General features: G+C 35.6%; 1 protein-coding gene across 4 annotated transcripts in view; it reads left to right on the top strand.

The window, feature by feature from the left end:
* The window catches only part of RAD51B (RAD51 paralog B), a 579,835-nt gene that overhangs the window by 140,346 nt on the left and 417,810 nt on the right, over positions 1-21,679 (top strand). The window lies entirely within an intron of this gene.

Below are 21,679 nucleotides of genomic sequence, written 5' to 3'. Positions count from 1 at the left end.
AGAGAACGAAAAGACAGTTTGGCAGTTTCTTTTTTCTTTTTTTTTTCTTGAGGAAGATCAGCCCTGAGCTAACATCCTTGCCAATCCTCCCCTTTTTGCTGAGGAAGACCGACTCTGAGCTAACATCTGTTGCCAGTCCTCCTCCTTTTTTTTTTTTCCCCCCAAAGCCCCAGTAGATAGTTGTATGTCATAGTTGCACATCCTTCTAGTTGCTGTATGTGGGACGCCGCCTCAGCATGGCCAGAGAAGCGGTGCGTCAGTGCGCACCCAGGATCCGAACCCGGGCCGCCAGTAGCAGAGCACGTGCACTTAACCACTAAGCCATGGGGCCGGCCCCTCTTTTTTCTTTTTTTCAGCTTTATTGAGATATAATTGACATATATAACTGTAAATTTAAGATGTACAATGTGTTGATTTGGTAACATTTATATATTGCAAAATGATAATAGCATAGCATTAGCTAACACCTTCATCCTGTCACATAGTTACCATTTCTTTTTTGTAGTGAGAACATTTAATATCTACTCTCTTAGCAGCTTTCAAGTATATAATACAGTATTATTAGCTATAATCACCATGCTGTGTGTTAGATCCCCAGAACTTTTAACCTTTTAACTGGAAGTTTGTACTCTTTTACCAATATCTCCCTATTTCCCCCACCCCTCAGCCTCTGGTAACTACCACACTACTCTCTGGCAGTTTCTTAAATGTTAAACATACACCTATTATATGATCTAGCCATTCTACTTAGCTTTTTACCCAAGAGAATTGAAAGCATATTTTCATACAAAGACTTGTACATGAATATCATAGCAGCCTTATTTGTAATAGCTCAAAACTGGAAATCACCCAACTGTCCGTCAACAAATAAATGAATAAACTGTAGTATATCCATATAAGAGAATACTACTCAGCAATAAAAAGCAATTAATTATTGGCACATGCAACAGCATGGATAGCTCTCAAAATAATTATGCTGAATGAAGGAAGTTAGCTCCCCCCCCTCAAAAAAGTACATACTATATGATTTCACTTGCTTAAAATTCTAGAAAATGAAAACTAATTGTACTGATAGTAGATTAGTGGTTGCCTAGGTTTGAGGGGCAAGGGAAGAGGAATGGATTACAAAGAGGCACAAGGAAACTTTTGGGGGTTATTGATATTCTCACTATCTTAATTGTGGTGAAGATTTTGCAGGTGTATATGTAATTCAAAGCTTATCGAATTGTATTCTCTAAATATGTATAGCTTTTCATAGCTCAATAAAATTATACCCTAATTAAAAAAAAATGTTGTAAAGAGGTGTTAGGGGTGCAATTCAGCATCAGAAGCAACATCATTTAACATATACATTAGCATATTATAAATATATAAATAAAATGTATATATTTATAAACATAAATATAACAACATACATTATTGAAGAGACCCACATGTTATCTACCATCTTTGGTTTTAGGGAGTTGCTAGAATATTATCAAAGGAGAAGACCATTTTATAAAGGAAATTATTATGCCCTGACCATCCAGCAGTCATCTTTCATTCTGCATAGAGGATCTTTATAGCAACCGTGATAACAATAAAAAAAGGAACAGCAAGCTTTACTCTTTAATTCTGGTAGGCCATCTCAATCTTTATCTAAATATCAATATTTCCCTCCTTTCATTTTCTTGATAAATCCGTATATTTTGCTGCTGCTTCTCAGTGTATTTTCTTAAACCACATTATTAGTAAAATGGGGAATGGATCCATAGAAACCATGTAGTACTGTTACATGATATTGGTTAAGCAACTCATTTACAAAATAATTTGGAGAAGGAAATTATTGAATTTTATCACAAGTGAGAAATGAGAGCCAAACCATTTAGTGGTTAAAATAAGAGTCTAATAAATCAAATAGAATTCTCTCTGTATTTCATATATTGTGCTTATTTTCTCCATTATGAAAGTGAACTCAGATTCATTAGTCTCTTTATTTAAAAAAAAAAAAAAGGAATTCTATGTAGGCCACCTTATGTCAACATCAGTATGAGTAAAAGAAAAGAATGAGTTTATGCTCAGGTTCAGAGACAGCACTGGGACAGCTCTGCACTAACATGTAACAGTGTACAAAATATATACAAATTTGGTAGTATTTTCTCACTGCAAAGGATCACCAAATTACAAAGTAGCAGACAGTTGGGATGATTTTTACTTTCTATGTATAATGATGTTTAAGAGATACTTAAACTGGATTTTAAAGCTATGCAGTGATTTGTGTAAGATGAACTTGCAGAGCTATTATCCCTTAGCTTTTTAAAAAAGTTCTCAATTATAGTAATAAGCATACCATATCAGCTATTTGATTTTTTTATATTTGGAGGAAAGAGTGTAACCAGCTGGCAATTGGGATTTGAAATAACAATGGCAAAATAAGTAGTTTGTGCTGAAAATCGTTAGGTTTATCTCTTGGTGGAAAATCACCTTGGTGGATGGCAAACAACTGAGATCTGTAGTTATATAATTTAGGCAGGTAAAAAAATTAGGCAGAGCTAGGCTTTTATTAAGGATTTAGTTTGGTTCTTAGAAGTTATGGCAATTCCTGATGAGTAATTTAGTAATAACTTATGTATCTTCCTGAATTACTTATGCAACACACTGCCGGGTATTAATTATTGTAAACATTGTTGGTTTCAAGACTCCTTCTTACTCTAAACTTTGAAAAGTTTCTCATTACCTATGTATGTTGTTCCTCCTGAGTTTTATATTCAAGACCTTTCACAATCCATCACTGAGCTCTCTTTTAACCCATTGTGTCACTGCTCCTCTGTATGAATTGCCGAAGTTTCTATGATTTTTCTACTTCGTTGCCTTTTGTCTGTCTTCGTTCGGCCTGGACCCTCTGCCCTTCTTTCCTCTCTCTTTACCCCTCTAAGCCCTACAGTGCTCCAGATGCCACATAAGTCAAACCTTTCCTTATCCATACATATTATAAATGCATCTTTTGTGCTTAGAGTTGTCCGTGCCAGTGGTTACCACGGTAGGGGCAGGGGGAGAGGATGCCTAGGATGCTCCATGTGGTGCAGGGAGAAAATATTACAACTTTACAAATATTTTTATCTCATCATAGTTAATTTTTATTTTTTTGTGTATGTTTTATAATGTATATGATAAATTAGTACCCAAATGGAAGTTGTAAACTAATTAAAATACAGATAGTGAGAGGGTGCATGGCTAGGATGTTTCACGGATAGAACACACATCAGAGAGTTAGGAGACCACTGATCTGTGTATTAATCCTATATCTTGAATTGTCAGGTCTGTTTCTTCCTTTGTAAAGTTAGGGCTAGGATTGGATTAGATAATTTATAGGACTTTTTTAGCTTAAATGTTAATTTAGTTAAAAAATTTATTTTGAAAGAATTTTGAGCATACAGAAAAGTTGCAAGTGTGGTATAATGAACTCCCATATGCCATTCACATAGTTTTATCCATGGTTAACATCGTGCCACATTTCCTCCTTCTCTCTTAAATACACATAAACATACATATCATTATACTTTTGTTCAGAACTGCTTGCTAGTAAATTACAGAGGTTGTGACCATTTACCCTAAATACTTGAGCATGTGTCTATTAGGAACAAAGACACTCTTTTACAAAACCACAGAATATTGATCAAATTCAATATTATATTATTATCTAGTGTAAGGTCCATATTCAAATTTTGCTTAGTGTCCCAGTATGACCTTTATAGCTGTTTTTTCCCCAGGTCTAAGGACTGGGGGATAAGAATTTTATTATGTCTCTTTAGTTTTCTTTACTAGAGGATTTCTTAGTTTTTCTTTGTCTTTCATGACGTTGATATATTTTGAAGAGTTCATGCCCTTAATTTTGTAGACTCTCTCGTTTGGGTTTGCATAAGTGTTCCCATTATACCTTGATTTTTTTCTTTGTTGTAGTTTAATTCTTTGTGTGTGTGTGCACACATGTGCTATGTGATTGTGTGTGACTCCTCTTGTCCAAACTATATTGTAAATTCCTTGGACACAGAGATGATTCGTCATGTTCATTTTTGTTCTTCTCACTTCCAAGCACATATAATACTTTGCCTATAATAAAAATTAAATATATTCATAATTTAAAAGTCCTTTTATATTCTGTAGGTTAAAAGAATGCTTTAAAACATACAGAGAAGGATCTATCAGATTAATTAACTCTCAGTAATTAAGGATGTCAAAGAATGCCATGGTAACAATAGAAGCATTATGTTTTATTGAGTCATGAAGGAAATTGGCTACTACAATGTGTAATATAATATGGGCATGCACAGAACATGGTGAATCCTGTGCTAATAGATATGTGTTATTTCTTTTCATCATTCCTCTGAGGAAACCCTGTGCAATAATGTCTGCCCTCTTTTCCATATACAGAGCTCCAAAATAGTATTTGCATCTGACCTGGTATTTCATGGGCAGTGAAAATAGCGTGAAAGATCTTACACTTTTAAAAATAAATGTCTTAAGATTGGAAATATCTAAAGTTGTCAAGAAAAGGTCTTTTATTATCCTTTTATTATCAACTAAGCAACATTATAAGAAAGTGAACTCATCTAAAGTTTTAAGGCAAACGCAAGTTAGAAGTTTTCCTTTTTGAGGTCAGCATCTGGAAAGATGCATTGTAGCCTTTTAGTGACTCTGAAACGTATCACTTGTATAAAGGACCATAGTAAGCTTGAATTTGTTATTTAGGATTTTTAAATCAGTAGGCTTTTGAGCTCTTAGAACGTTGTTTTCTTTTGATGAAGAACATTTAATATACTGGTTTTCTTAGTATTGACTTTCTTAACTATCATCTGGGGCAATTATTTTCTCAGTTGATTATTTATCTCTACAGGCCTATTCTAACTCTACATTTATCTGAACTTACTGAATAACTCCTCATTACTCAGCACATACTTTAGTGAAGATATTCTTGGGAGTAACGGCTGACATTCTCCATATTGTGGTTTGTCTGTGTGTATGTGCCTGTGGATAACTTGGCAATCGCTTCCTCAGCGAAATAGCAGTCAGTGTGGTTCAGCCAAAGTTTAGCGGCATGAAATAACTGAAGTGGGAGTTTTTTGTATAATACAGAGTGATACTATCCTTGGTTCTTTCTTATTGAATTGCTCAGGTAGTAGGTAGTATTTCATTGCCTTGGAAGTTATTAAAACAAAACAATACAAAGCAAGCAAAAAAACAAAGAAAACCCAACAACCACCACCAAACAGGAAATACCAGGTAATTCAGATGATCTGCTTTCTTGCCACGGTATGAAGCCAAGAACTCTTCCTGTAACTCAAAAATGTATGCTTAGATCAGAATCTGATTTAGAGAATGAAAAACAACATTTTGTCTATTTTTTCGAGGATTAGGTTTAATAGAAAACTGGTGATGCACTAATCTTTTCACACACGTGACTTGAGAATATTTCGTGTTTGTCAATTTTTAAAAAAATAGAGTATTTTGAGGCTTGTCTCTACTGCAGCAGGAAGAGGCACTGCGAGTCATTGAATTATGTGAATTAAAGGCATGATCAAGAAACAGTCCATTGAAAATGATGGCCCCTGCAGTGTTAAAAGTGCTTTGATCTTCTGTTTTTACATGTTGAGTTTATCTTTAATTGTATGTGACGACATTTAATTATTATACACTTAGACTATTATAATATGGTTTGTAAAATGTAGTTTGTACTATGTAACTTCAACACCGTTTTTCTGCAGTTACGAGTTTGCAGAGAGATGTTTTACTTTGGTTTAAGTGAAAACTATTAGATTTCTGAATTAGTAGACACTTACAACATGTAAAATATTTGGCTGTCAGGCAAAGTATGATTCCTGTACAATAAGGACACTGTTGGCCCAGTGTCTTATTTTATAGAGGTAACAGAATTATGTGTGGTTATTATTTCCACTAACCGGATGCTTGACTTTAGGCAAATCACTTAAGTTCTCTGGACCTTTGAAAAAATGAAAGCCTTAGACCACATGATATCCCAGCTTTTAACTCTGAAATTCTATGATTCTGCTATTCTGTGATGTCCATGATAGACATAGCGCAGAGTACAATGGAAATTCCTGGCACATTTTCTAAAATAAAGATGTTTTTAAAATATTGCATGAGTTGATCTTTGACCTTACATTTTGATATGGAAATGAGATACTTAAAAAAAAAACAACCGCAATGACTTTTTCATCTTGCTGGGGAGGGTCAGTGGGTTGGTGGGCAGCCGTACTGTAAGGCCACAATTGTAGAGAGAATTTTCATTTGGAATTTCCTGTTTTATGCCATCACCTTAGCCTTGAGGGTATGATGTTTCTCTTTGAAATTGCCTGTCTTGCTTGTATTTACATGCCGAGCCCTGGATTTTTCCCAATTTAGGCAGTTATATGCCTCACCTATGAAATGTCCTTAAGAGTTTGATCCTGATTCTGATTCTCCAGAAGAAATTACAAAATGATTGTTTTTTTTTCAAATGGTAGCCAGATGTAGTGATTTGACTTTTAATACCATTTAATCAATTTTGCCAATGTTCCTAATGGGGCAATCAGGCAAAAAACAAAAGCAAAAATGAATAAACAAACAAAAGCCTTTAAGTCTAGTGGCTATTTAGAGACTATCATTAGGGAACGTAATAGTCCATGTGTTTTTATCCTGAATTTTCCTTTTCTTTGTCGTATGACCAGTTCTTTACTTGCTAAGATGTCTTCTCTTGTAAGAAACCTGCTCCTAACTACAGGTAGGACCCTCTAGAAACATGTATAGAGGGCCGACCCCGTGGCTTAGCGTTTAAGTGCGTGCGCTCAGGTGCTGGCGGCCCGGGTTTGGATCCCAGGCGCGCACCGACGCACTGCTTCTCCGGCCATGCTGAGGCCGCATCCCACATACAGCAACTAGAAGGGTGTGCAACTATGACATACAACTATCTACTGGGGCTTTGGGGGAAAAAATAAATTAAAAAAAAAAAAAAAAAAGAAACATGCATAGTGATAGGTCCATAGTAGAAACTCAATAAATATTTAAGTGAATTGCAATTTCAGAAACATTTTCCAAACATAAACCTGAAAAAAAAGACTGTATTAATGCTTGCAGTTATGAAGCTTCTTAACAAATGGAAGAGTTATCTTTGTAGGAAAAATGAATTGTATTTTTTCTTCATTTTTAATTGACCATAAGATTCATTACTTTAAATTCTGATCTGTCACACACAATTATTGGGTATAATTATTTACTGCCTAAAAACTAAGCATTGGTACTTTGATTTGAGTTTTTTACTGAAGAATCATAGTATGTTTTATCTATAAGTACTTTGGGATTTTTTTAAGCTAAAAGCCTATAAATATATATAATTTGTAATAAGTAAGTGACAGTGAAAAGCAAAACTAGAGAGATATGACAGTACAGCTGCGTCTCAAGCTACTCTCTGCTCACAGACTATTGCTGTGTTAAGATTTTAGCATTTGTTTCCTTTAGAGAGGGTGGAAAGGTGAAACCTTAATATAAACCATTTCAAGGTAGTTAACTCTATACCATATACTAATGGAGAAGAAAAGTAGTACAGATAAGTCAAAACAAAGAAAAGCAAAATAATGATTGCTCTTCTTTATTGGTATAAAGAGCATGGGAAAGACAGGAGCTGGGTGGGCTCTTAAATCTGGAAAACCCATTGTTGGTGTCTTTTTTCCCTCTGCCTCTGCAGCTTCTCAGGATCCCTGGAGCTTTAGGCAGAAGGATGGGGTTGGGGTGGTGGTGGTAGGAGAGCACAAATCACTGAGCCTAAGGCAATAGCATCTGTAGGTACTCTCTTTCCTGTTCCCTACAGCTGTTGAATGTGAAATGAATCCTCAGTAAAATTCCAGATTAGATGATTTAGCAGGTGGTAGTTCAGTAATAGGAAGGAAAAATGTTGATCTCTAGGAGCCAGCCTGAGTTTATGAAAAGATGTTATAGTAGATTAACCTAATTTCATTCTTCTTTGGAAGGTTATTAGACTGTTAATCACACAATATGAGTGTCTGAATTTTATGCAGCTTTTTGACATGGTCCATCATGTTATCATTGTGGGCAAGATGGATGAGAGTGATATGATATGATAATATAGTTATGTTGATATGTAACTGGTTGAACAACCGCCTGAAAGAGTGTTATTTAATGGAAAGAGTGTGAACCTGGAAGGAAGGCTCTGGGATCCTACAGGAATCTGTCTTCAGCTTCGTGTTATATTATATGAACAAAGAGTTAAAAGAAAATATAGTTGGCACTCTGATCACCTTTGTAGATAACACAATTGGGGAAGGATGGCTGAAATTATTAGATGATAGAGACAGACAGGAGTCAAAAAAAGATCTAAACATACTGGGATGGTGGGCTTGGCCAAGAAGATAACATTTACTGAGAACTAATTTTTAATGTAACATATTATACTATTTATTACAGAATGGGGGAGAAATGGCTTAGATATAAGGGTAGGAAAAAAAAGACTTAACATCCTTAAGTTAACTGAAAACTCAGTATGAACAACTTTGTTATGTTCCTTTTCAGAAAACACAGTATGATCTTAGGCCACATTAACAGAATGTCTAGAATAGGGTTGATGATAGTCCTGCTTTATTCTGTGTGCATCAGACTATTCTGTTCTAGATTATTGCACTTTAAGAGTGACAAGCTTCAAGCACATCCAGAAGAAAATGGCTAGAATAGTAAGAGGATTTTTCATCTAAGCAAGCTAAGGAAAGAAGGAATGTTAGCCTGTAAGGGGTCATAATAGCCATCTCCTAAGACATATTTGATGGGCAACCCTACAGAAGAGAGGTTAGAATGAGACTGTGAGGCTCCAGAATGCAAAGTGACAACCAATGGTTAGATTATGTTATATGGAGAGAGATTTCGGCTCCATATAAAAGAAGAGTACTCTGGTCCTTAGAGGTGTCCAAAAAGTGGAATGGACTACATTGGGAATTAAGTAGTGAATTTTCCAGAGTGCTTCCGAATTACCTTCTGGGCCTCTGGTAATAGAAGAAACTTATTCATCAGATAGGGACTAAAATGAGTTGATTTCTAAGATATAGCATGACTTTTTTTGGTGATGTATTCCCTATTTGTTTACAACCAATCTTAGTCCCTGTCATTTGGTTGAGAAGCAGAGAATGTCTTTGACCATAAATTGAGAAGCAGGAATCATCTGTATATGTTGTTATCAAAACATGCCTGGGGCCGGCCCCGTGGCTTAGCGGTTAAGTGCGTGCGCTCCGCTGCTGGCGGCTCAGTTTCGGTCCCGGGCGCGCACCACCGCACCACTTCTCCGGCCATGCTGAGGCCGCGTCCCACATACAGCAACTAGAAGGATGTGCAGCTATGACATACAACTACTGGGGCTTTGGGGGGAAAAATAAATAAATAAAATCTTTAAAAAAAAAAAAAATGCCTGTTGCCTTTCTTCTTGTCTACTCACTCCTAAAAATATGTTTCTGAAATTAAAAGGACTTAACATAGGAGTTTAGAAGGGAAAATAATGTTGTTTTTCCAGGAAACATTGTTTATATCTTTGACACATTTTGATTAGCACCAAACCCAAGATGATCATATGACAGCTATTAGAAGATAGTACTATGAAATGAATGCACACAGACACATCAGAATAACCAGGTTCATTGGTTTGTTCACTCATTTGTTCTTTTACTCATTCATAATTTATAAATATTTTTTGACTACGTTGTAAGTGCTGGACACTCTGCTAGGTGCTAGGAAGTTGATATACACTATAATTTTTCTGATCAATAATCTGTTAATAGGCTCTGTTTTTTAATAACTTGCCAGGAAACACTTATTAAAATAATAAAAAAGTAATCGTTCTTTATTTTTTATATTTTATGATATAAACTACAAAGAAAAGTATAAAAGAAACCCTGGAAAATCTTGAGTTTAACTCTGTATGTTAACTATTATACGTAGTCATACAAAAATCACACCTTTTGTATATATCATCAGTATTAACATTGCTTTGAAACTGAATTCTGAGGTAGAATTTGGTTTTTCAGGGTTCTTTTCATTTAGTGTCAGAGATTTGTGTATTTTCTTCTTTTCCTTTTTTGGACTGTTAATTTCCATGTTGCTCTTTGAAAGGAAAAATAAAATATTGTGTAAGTATTTAAAAATACATCCTAACCACTATTTTTTGAGGACAGAAGCCTTTCTTGCTCTCTTGTTTTTAGCCAGTTTTAATTTCAGTGTGCATTATTGCTAGGTAGACAAGAATGATCTTGAAAAAAGAAAGCTTTTGAAATATTAAGCCAACAAAGGCATTGCCTGCAGGATAAGTTAATAGTTCAACATATTCACTGGTTATGCTGCCAAGTTTTATTGTTAATTTATTTTAGTATAAGGTGGTTGTTTTCTGTCTTTCATCTTAAAAGCACACCTATTAACATTAGCTTATAAATCATTATCATACCCAGGTAGGGTAGATTAGTAGTATCCAGTTTTACAGTTAGAAATACAAAATGAGAAGCCAGTGCTCCTCTATGTACTTATAGCCAAGCAGGGTTTAAGTCAGGGAGGGGTCCTCAGTGGTTGATCTTTAAGTCATCTATACATGTCTAAGACTGTTGCTATTGCCATGTTGTCTTTCTTTGAAGTTTTCCAAGATTCTTTGGCAAAATGTTAGCTCCTGCCCATCAACCTTCCCATCCCCAACTTAGAGTCTTCCCTGACAATTCCCATAATCATCTCAAGATTGCAGAGAAATGGAAGAGTTATTTGTACACTCATGTTCATAGCAGCAGCATTCACAATAGCTAAAAGGTGGAATCAACCCAACCATCAACGAATGAATGGATAAACAAAATGTGATATATACGTACAATGGAATATTATTCAGCCTTAGAAAGGAAGGAAATTCTGACATATGCTACAACATGGATGAACCTTGAGGACATTATACTGAGTGAAATAAAAGCCAGTCACAAAAAGGCAAATGGTATATGATTCCACTTATATGAGCTATCTAGAGTAGTCAAACTTGTAGAATGGTGGTTGCCAGGAGCTGGAGGGAGTGGAAATGAGAAATTGTTTAATGAGTATAGACTTTCAGGTTTGCAAGATGAAAAAGTTCTGGAGATTGCTTGCACAACAATATAAATAATACCTAACACTACTGAACTGTATACTTGTACATGGTCAAGGTGATAAATTGTATATAGTATGTACTTTAACACAATTAAAAAAAGAACTTTCAAAAATATTTCAAAAAATTAGCTAAGTAAAAGCATTCCCTTTACATTAAAAAAAGTAAAAAAGATTGCAGAGAAATGAAAACAACAACAACAACAAAATAGCCCTCCACCAAAACAGACCGGTTACAGAGAGTTTCTGGCTTTGACCTTCAGGATTTGGGCTGTAAGACAAACTCACTAAAGGAAATATAACTAAGTCATTTACTCCACATGTGCAAAACTGAACTTAGGATCTTTTCCTCCCAAATTTGTTTTTGTTTCTTCTGTCCCAAGTTAGACATATGAATATCAACCCACACTTCTTTTTTTTCTTTTACTCTCCAAATACCATTGATGGCTAAGTCCTGCAAATTATATTTCTTCACCTTTCTCTTAGTCTGCTTTCTCTACATCACTGGTACAATTTATTCATTCAAGAAATACTTTGTTAGAAGCTTCTATGTGCCAGACTGTGTTCTAGTTGTTTGAGATTTATCAATGAAAAAAAAAAGATCCTTATGCCCATGAAGCTTGTGGGGAAGACAGATAATAAAGAATAGATCTAAGTGTTAAATAAATTATGTAGTATTTCAGAAAGTGTTAATGTCATGAAAAAAGAAAAAGTAGGATAGGATTGGGGTTTGGGAGTGTAGAGGATGAGGAGAGAGTTGCAATTTAAAAAATGGTGATCCATATAGACCTCATTGAGAAGATGAAATCTGAGCAAAAACCACGAAGAGGTAAGGGAATGAGCCATGAGAATATCTGGGGAAAAGCTTTCCAGGTTAACGGAATAGCCTGTGCAAAGGCTGTAAGATGAGAGCGTGCCTGGTGAGTTCAAGGAACACCAAGGAAGCCAGTACATCTGGATGGAGAGAGCAAGGGGAAGAGCCATTGGAAATGAGGTCATAGAGGTAACAGTGATCAGCTGATGTAGGGCCTTTGTGGGGCATTGGATGGATGGATGTGTTGAGCAGGGGAGAGACACCTGATTTATATTTTAAAAGAGTCACTTTGGCTACTAGGTTGAGAGTGGATTGTATGAGCAAGGGTTGAAACAGAGAGACCAATTAGGAGGTTGTTGGGATATTTCAATCAAGAAATGAAGGTAGCTTGGATGGAGTGGTTAGTGGTAGTGGAGGTGGTGAGATGAAGTTGGATTCTGGATACTTTGAAGATAGGGCCAATAGGAGTTTCTTTTTTTTTTTTTTGTGAGGAGATCAGCCCTGTGCTAACATCTGCCAGTCCTCCTCTTTTTTTGCTGAGGAAGACTGGCCTTGGGCTAACATCTGTGCCCATCTTCCTCTACTTTATATGGGACGCCGCCACAGCATGGCTTGCCAAGCAGTGCGTCGCTGCGCGCCCGGGATCCGAACCAGCGAACCCCGGGACGCCACAGCAGAGCGCGCGCACTTAACCGCTTGCGCCACCGGGCCGGCCCCGGAGTTTCTAATAGATTAGATATAGAGCATACGAGAAAGAGTCAAGATAAATCTAAGTTTTTTGTTCTCAGTAACTGCATTTCCCATCAACTGAGATAGGAAGCCTGAGGGTAGAATGAGTTTAGAGAGAAAGAACAGGAGTTGAATTTTTGGACTTATTAACTTTGAGATGTCTCTTTGACATCAATTCTCATGTTCTTCTCTCTTTCTGGAATACATTGTGTTTTTCTACCTGTATCCCCAAATTCACTTATGAAAAACCTGGATATCTTTCAAATCTTAACTGAGGTATTACCTTTGGGTGAAGGCTTTTCTGTGGTGCTCACCTTCAAGCAGAATTGACCAATTCCTTCCTTGCCACACTACAGCCAGTATGTTATTTTGTTAAAACCCCTTATAATATATTATCACTATTATTTGTTTATCTGTTTGTCTGTCTGTCTCCCTCATACGCTTCTTGAGGGCAAATATTCCTAATTCCTCTCTGTATGCCTAGACTCTAACATAATGTGTGACACATAGTGGTGCCAAACAAATGCTTGTTAAAAGGTGATTTTTTTGCTTTAAACAGTCAATTATCTTTGAAGGAATTAAATAAATGAGGAAAAAAGTCTTTTATATTTACTTTAACATTAAATGTTACTATTTAAATTTATTTTATAAATTTATTAAATTAAAATTTAAAATAATATTAAATAGACGTAAAAAGAATTTGTAAATAATGATTTAATATTTGTTAATAAATATTAAGTATTAAAACTAAATATTAATATTAAATGCCACATATTTAACATTTCTGGTATTCTTCATTCCTTTGTGTAGATCCAGGTTTTCACCTGGCATCATTTAACTTTGTCCTGAAGAATATTCTTTAACATTTCTTATAGTGAAAATGTGCTTGCAATAAATTCTCTCAGCCTTTGTTTTTCTGAAAAACATCTTTATTTTACCTTTATTTTGCAAGGAAACTTTTGCTAGATATAGAATTCTAGGTTGACAATGTTTTGTGTTTTTCCTTTTTGCACTTTAAAGTTGTCATTCCATTGTATTCTGGCTTGCATTGTTTCTAATGACAATTCAGTGGAATTCTTAGCTTTGTTGTATATACTGTCTTTTTTTACTGCTTTAAAAATTTTCCTTTTTATAACTGTTTTGTAGCATTTTTGTTATGAGGCGCCTTTGTGTGGTTTACTTTATGTTTATTTTGCTTGTCATTTATTGAGCTGCTTTTTTTAATTTTCCATCAAATATGGTAACCTTTGGCCATGAGTTTTCCAATGCTGTTCTGCTCCCTCACTCCATCCATGGTACTCTAATTACATGTTGTTAAACCAATTGATGTTGTTCCACAGATAGGAAGCCTTTGTTAATTTTGTGTTTGTTTCTCTCTATGCCTCATTTTAGATAATTTCTATTGTTGTGCTTCAAGGTTAGTGATCTTTTCTTGTGTCTAATCGGCAATTAATGCCACGAATTTTTCACTTCAGCTATTGTGTTTTTCGTTCCTAGAAGCTCTGCTTTTTTGTTTTGTTTGTTTGGTTTTTTGGCATCTTTCATTTCTATCCTTATTTTCATGGTTTCCTTTACATCCATGAGCATAAATTTAGTTCTTTTACAGTCTTTATCTGCTATTTCTACATCTTTGTCATTTACATGTCTTTTATTTACTAGTTTTTCTCCTGTTTATGGGTCTCATTTTCTTGTGTCTTTGTGTGTCTGATAATTTTTTATTGGATTCTGGATATTGTGAATGTTATGTTGTCGAATGCAGAATTTTATTGTCTATCTATAAATAGTGTTAGGCTTAGTTATAGCAAGTAGTTTGAGTTAACTACTACTTTTGAAGCTTGTTAGAGGTGTCTAGAGTTGTCTTTTCTTAAGGCGGTGGTTCCCAAAGTATGGTACCTGGACCAACAGCATCAGTATCACCTGGGAACTTGTTAGAAATGTGAATTCTAGAGCTTTGCTCCAGGGTCACTGAATCCAGAACTGTGGGGGTAATGCTAGCAGTCTGTGTTTTAACAAACCCTCTGTGTTATTCTGATGCATTCTGACTTTTAAGAACCACTACTCTAGAGCTAGTTTAGCTTTGCTACTAGGGTGTGACTCTTTCGGAGTCTCTGTGCCATGCTCTAGATAGTCATTGAGATCTCTAACTGGTCAAAATGTCTCACAGCCTTGTATGAGTTCTGGATACTATTCAGATTACCACTTATGGTACTTTGCTTGGTTTTGTGGCATTTACTCTATGCATGTGCAGCTTAGTTTTTTTTTTAATTGATGTTTTAATAGTTTATAACGTGAATTTTTTTGGTTGTACATTTTTGTTTGTCCATCACCATATACATGTCTCCCTTCACCCCTTGTGCCCACCCTCTACCCCCATTGTCCCTGGTAACCGCGATACAGTTTTCTCTGTCCATGTGTTGGTTTATATTCCACATATGAGTGAGATCATACGGTGTTTGTCTTGCTCTTTCTGGTTTATTTCACTTAACATAATACCCTCCAGGTCCATCCATGTTGTTGCAATGGGACGATTTTGTCTTTTTTTATGTCTGAGTAGTATTCCATTGTATATATATACCACATCTTCTTGATCCAGTCATCAGTCGAGGGACACTTGGGTTGGTTCCACTTCTTGGCTATAGTGAATAATGCTGCAGTGAACATAGGGGTGCATAAGCCTCTTTGGATTGGTGATTTCAGGTTCGTTGGATAGATTCCCAGTAGTGGGATAGCTGGATCATAGGGTATTTCTATTTTTAATTTTTTGAGGACTCTCCATACCATTTTCCATAGAGGCTTGTGCAGCTTAGTTTTAACCCATAGTCTCAAGAGGACCCCTGTGCAGATTTCTCGAGCTCTTCTCTGCATAGCTCTTCTCTTTAGTACTCTGTCCTACAGATTCCATCCCTTTCCTCCTCTTTGAACTCTACTCCAACTCAAAAAAACGTCTGTACTCTGCTTGGGTTACTAGTCTCTGTGCTGCATTCCAGAAAGTGCTTCCAGACAGATATCAGGGGCAGTCTGGGGGCTTACTTTGTTCATCCCCTTTGCACAGGGATCACATTCCTACATTGACTTTTTGTCCAATGTGTGACAATAATTTTTTTGTATATTTTGTCCAGTTTTCTCATTGTTTGTAATAGGAAGACAACTCTGGTCCCAGTTACTCTATTATGCCTGGAAGCTAGGTACTTATTTTTTATGGTCATGAGGTCACACGAGAGCTAATTATATGAGGAAAATGAACGTTGCATTAATTTCTTCACATTGTTTCTGACACTACTAGAGTACTATATATATACCACGTGTTAGACACTGTGCTAGGGCAGGAGGATTCAAACCTAAGTAGGATAGGGCCTTTGCCTTTGAAGATCTCTTAACCTAGAGGAGCAGACTGACATATAAACAACTCCTTATAAGTCAGTCTATGGTGAAGGCTATAACAGAGGCAGCATGAAATTATATAAAGACCATGGACTTTGAAATCAGATAGGCTTCATTTAAATCTCAGCTCTATGACTTAACTGTTGTGCTGTGTAACCTCTCATAGCCTTAGTTTCCCATCCTGCAGAATAGAGGTAATAGTCCTTTGTGGGATGTTGAGAAGATTAAATGAGATTCTTTTATAGAACACTTGGCATATAGTAGAGGCTCATTAAGTGTTAGTTTCTTTCTCCTTAGAACACATGTAGGAGGGAGGAACAGTAATTAGTACTGTAAAATTCTTCAGGGAGGAAATGACATTTAAATTGTGCCTTGAAAGTCAAGTAGAACGTTTGATATATATTAGATGGGTTCCAAGGACATTCTACTTTTAAAGAACTGAATGAGCAAGGGCTCAAAGGTATAAAAGGTATGGAAGCCTGCAAATATACTTATGAAAGTTAGCATAGTCCAGAGCCTTAAGAAAAAGGTTGGATCCTAAAAAAAAAAAAAAAAAAAAAATCCTAGTATTAGGAAAGTAAAAACAAAGACAAGAAGTACAAACCGAAAATCTAACCCATAGTAAAAGTATACTTCCTTAGGCCATTCCTATTTATTGCCATGACTAATAAATTTGGGAAGGCCTGTGGAAAATTCCTGTGGGCTGATATTTTCCTAACCACTATTCAGACCTACTTTAAGTTGATATTCTAAGCTGATCATTTCATTAATATTAAACTCCAGAGCATGTCCCCAAGTTTCCAAGAGTTTGCTGAATTGTTTTTCTCTGTTATCTATTTCCTTGGGTTACTTCCATTTTTTTCCCCCTCATCTTGTAAAAATTGATTCCCTAGGTTTTCTAAGTGATTGATAATGTGAAAGTACTAAAAAGGCCTTTCTTAGGGCCGGCCCCGTGGCTTAGCGGTTAAGTGCGCGTGCTCCGCTACTGGCGGCCCGGGTTCGGATCCCGGCTGCGCACCAACACACCACTTCTCCGGCCATGCTGAGGCCGCGTCCCACATACAGCAACTAGAAGGATGTGCAACTATGACATACAACTATCTACTGGGGCTTTGGGGAAAAAAAGGAGGAGGATTGGCAATAGATGTTAGCTCAGAGCCAGTCTTCCTCAGCAAAAAAAGAAGAGGATTAGCATGGATGTTAGCTCAGGGCTGATCTTCCTTACAAAAAAATAAAAATAAGTAAAAATAAAAAGGCCTTTCTTAGATTCTAGAATGTCTGTCTGTGTTCACATTTAGTAGGAATACTGTCAAGGGCTTAGTGAAATATACAAAGAATATATTTTCTAGATTTCTTCTGGTAGAGGATTCTGAACTTAAGCATTTTATTTCATTGAGGTTAAGCTTTGTCCTAATGAGGGTTTTTTGTTTTGTTTTAAATTATTACTTTTTGCACTGTCTATTAAGAATAAGATGGCTTCCTGGATTGAATCTGCTTCATTTCTCCAGTGGATAACTTTTATCTGACCTTTAGATATTTATTCTAATATTGTTTTGTTTGGTTTCTGAAGCTCTGGAATGTTTTAGAAAAAATAAGGCGCATGGAGAAGAGCTGTTATCCTTGAAAATGATAAGACCAGAAATGGGAAAAACAAAACCCAGTATCACCCTTGAAATCTAGATTTCAGTTTTTAAAAAGTCCTTTGCCTCTGTCTCTGACACCAATCATTTAGAAGTCTGTGTCTCTCCTCTGTGATATGTTCTCACAAAAAATCCTCTTGTGTTCATACTAGAATTACACTGAGTTCATAAATTAAATTGAGGAGAATTTACATATTTAATATTGAGTTTTCTCGTTCATGAAAATGATTTATTTTTCTGTTTATTTAGGTCTTCTTCAATAATATTGTAGAGTTTTATCCCTAAGTATCTTGTACATCTTTTATTAGATTTATTCACGGGTTTTTAATAGTTTTTTTAAAAATGGGAGTTATTTTTTATTACATAGTGAAATTGGTTGTTGCCTCAGAAAATTGATTTTTATATATGGATTTTGAGTCCAGCAAACTTGCTTTCCTTGCTTATTAAAATGGTTTGTAGATTTTCCTGGATTTTCCAGGGATAGAATCATATCATATGCAGTGGCGATTCTTCTTTCCTTTCCAAATCTCATACTTCTTGATGCTTGAATAGAAGTGGTGATAGTGGGACCTTGTTTTGTTCTTAAGGAGATTCCTTCTAACATATTTTTCATGTTAGAAAGTTTCTTTTTGTTGATGGATTGGTGGATATTTTTTAAGGTACTGAATCGATATAGAATTTTACAAATGTTTTCTCTATATCTACCAGGATAAATCATATGGGTTTTCTCTTTTATTCTGTTAATGAAGTGAAATATGTTAATGGATTTTCTAGTGTTAAACCATTCTTGTATTCTCAGACAAACTCTATTTGGTTATTCAAAAATAATATATTTCTAGATTTCTTTCATTAGTATTTTGTTTGGGAATGCCCTGAGATTTTTCTAATATTATACCTTTTAGATCATAGAATAAGCTTGATAGCTTTTCCTCATTTTCTATTATCTGGAAAAATTTATATAACATAGGATTTATTTCTTCACTGAAGGTATGGTAAACCTTATTTTATACCCTCTGTACTTAGTAGAGTTTTTAGGTGGGATTTTTTTGTTTTATTGTAGCTTTATTTATTTATTTATTTATTTTTAATTTTTGTTTATTGCAGTAACATTGGTTTATAACATTGTATAAATTGCAGGTGTACATCATTATACTTCTATTTCTGCATAGATTACATCATGTTCACCACCCAAATACTAATTACAACCCATCACCATATACATGTGCCAAATTATCCCTTTCGCCCTCCTCCTTCCCCCCTTCCCCTCTGGTGACCACCAATCCAATCTCTGTCTCTGTGTGTTTGTTTATTGTTGTTATTATCTACTACTTAATGAAGGAAATCATACGGTATTTGACCTTCTCCCTCTGACTTATTTCACTTTGCATAATACCCTCAATGTCCGTCCATGTTGTCACAAATGGCTGGATTTCATCGTTTCTTATGGCTGAGTAGTAGTCCATTGTGTATATATACCACATCTTCTGTATCCATTCATCCCTTGATGGGCACTTAGGTTGCTTCCAAGTCTTGGCTATTGTGAATAACGCTGCAATGAACACAGGGGTGCATGTATCTTTATTCATTGGTGTTTTCAAGTTCTTTGGATAAATACCCAGCAGTGGAATAGCTGGATCATATGGTAGTTCTATCCTTGATTTTTTGAGGAATCTCCGTACTGTTTTCCATAGTGGCTGCACCTGTTTGCACTCCCACCAGCAAAGTATGAGAGTTCCCTTCTCTCCATAGCCTCTCCAACACATGTTGTTTCCTGTCTTGTTAATTATAGTCATTCTGACAGGCGTGAGGTGATATCTCATTGTAGTTTTGATTTTCATTTCCCTGATAGTTAATGATTTTGAACATCTTTTCATGTGTCTGTTGGCCATCTGTATATCTTCTTTGGAGAAATGTCTGTTCAGGTCTTTTGCCCATTTTTTAATTGGGTTGTTAGTATTTTTGTTGTTGAGATGCATGAGTTCTTTATATATTTTGGAGATTAACCCCTTATCAGATGTATGGTTTGCAAATATCTTCTCTCAATTGTTAGGTTGTCTTTTCATTTTGTTGATGGTTTCCTTTGCTGTGCAGAAGCTTTTTAGTTTGATGTAGTCCCATTTGTTTATTTTTTCTATTGTTTCTCTTGCCCAGTCAGACATGGTGCTTGAAAATATGTTGCTAAGACCGATGTCGAAAAGCGTACCGCCTATGTCTTCTTTTAGAAGTTTCATAGTTTCAGGTCTTACATTCAAGTCTTTAATCCATTTGGAGTTAATTTTTGTGTATGGTGTAAGGTAAGGGTCTACTTTCATTTTTTTGCATGGGGCTATCCAGTTTTCCCAACACCATTTGTTGAAGAGACTTTCTTTTCTCCATTGTATGTTCTTGGCTCCTTTGTCAAAGATTAGCTGTCCATAGATGTGCAGGTTTATTTCTGGGCTTTCGATTCTGTTCCATTGATCTGTGTGTCTGTTTTTGTGCCAGTACCATGCTGTTTTGGTTACTATAGCTTTGTAGTATATTTTGAAATCAGGGAGTGTGATACCTCCAGCTTTGTTCTTTTTTCTCAGGATTCCTTTAGCTATTCAGGGTCTTTTGTTGTTCCATATAAATTTGAGGATTCTTTGTTCTATTTCTGTGAAAACTGTTGTTGGAACTTTGATAGGGATTGCACTGAATCTATAGATGGCTTTAGGAAGTATGGACATCTTAACTATGTTAATTCTTCCAATCCAAGAGCACGGAATATCTTTCCATTTCTTTGTGTCTTCTTCAATTTCTTTCAGCAATGTTTTATAGTTTTCGGTGTACAGATCTTTCACTTCTTTGGTTAAGTTTATTCCTAGGTATTTTATTCTTTTTGTTGCAATTGTAAATGGGACTGTATTCTTAATTTCTCTTTCTGCTACTTCGTTGTTAGTGTACAGAAATGCAACTGATTTTTGTATGTTGATTTTGTATCCTGCAACTTTACCGTATTCGTTTATTACTTTTAAAAGTTTTCTGGTGGATTCTTTAAGGTTTTCTATATATAACTCATGTCATCTGAACATAGTGACAGTTTCACTTCTTCCTTTCCAATTTGGATCCCTTTTATTTCTTTTTCTTGCCTGATTGCTCTGGCTGGGATTTCCAGTACTATGTTAAATAGGAGTGGTGACAGTGGGCATCCTTGTCTGGTGCCTGTTCTTAGAGGGATAGGTTTCAGTTTTTCACCATTGAGGATGATATTAGCTGTGGGTTTGTCATATATGGACTTTATTATGTTGAGGTACTTTCCTTCTATACCCATTTTATTCAGAATTTTTATCATAAATGGATGCTGTATCTTGTCAAATGCTTTCTCTGCATCTATTGAGATGATCATGTGATTTTTATTCTTCATTTTATTAATGTGGTGTATTACGTTGATTGATTTGTGAATGTTGAACCATCCCTGCATACCTGGAATACATCCCACTTGATCATGGTGTATAATCTTTTTAAAGTATTGTTGTATGTGATTTGCTAGTATTTTGTTGAGGATGTTTGCATCGATGTTCATCAGTGATATTGGCCTGTAATTTTCTTTGTTTGTGTTGTCCTTGTCTGGTTTTGGTATCAGGGTAATGTCGGCTTCGTAGAATGAGTTAGGGAGCTTCCCTCCCTCCTCAATTTTTTGGAAGAGTTTGAGAAGGATAGATATTAGATCTTCTTTGAATGTTTGGTAGAATTCACCAGGGAAGCCATCTGGTCCTGGACTTCAATTTTTGGGGAGGTTTTTGATTACTGTTTCGATCTCCTTACTGGTGATTGGTCTATTCAAATTCTCTACTTCTTCTTGCTCCAGTTTTGGAAGGTTGTATGATTCTAAGAATTTATCCATTTCTTCCAGATTGTCAAATTGGTTGGCATATAGCTTTTCATAGTATTCTCTTATAATCTTTTGTATTTCGGAGGTGTCTGTTGTAATTTCTCCCCTTTCATTTCTGATTTT

Source organism: Ceratotherium simum, chromosome 24 (genome assembly GCF_057802395.1).
Source record: "Ceratotherium simum simum isolate JZ-2026a chromosome 24, ASM5780239v1, whole genome shotgun sequence".
Classification (NCBI taxonomy): domain Eukaryota; kingdom Metazoa; phylum Chordata; class Mammalia; order Perissodactyla; family Rhinocerotidae; genus Ceratotherium; species Ceratotherium simum.
This window is presented reverse-complemented; position numbering and strand designations above follow the sequence as displayed.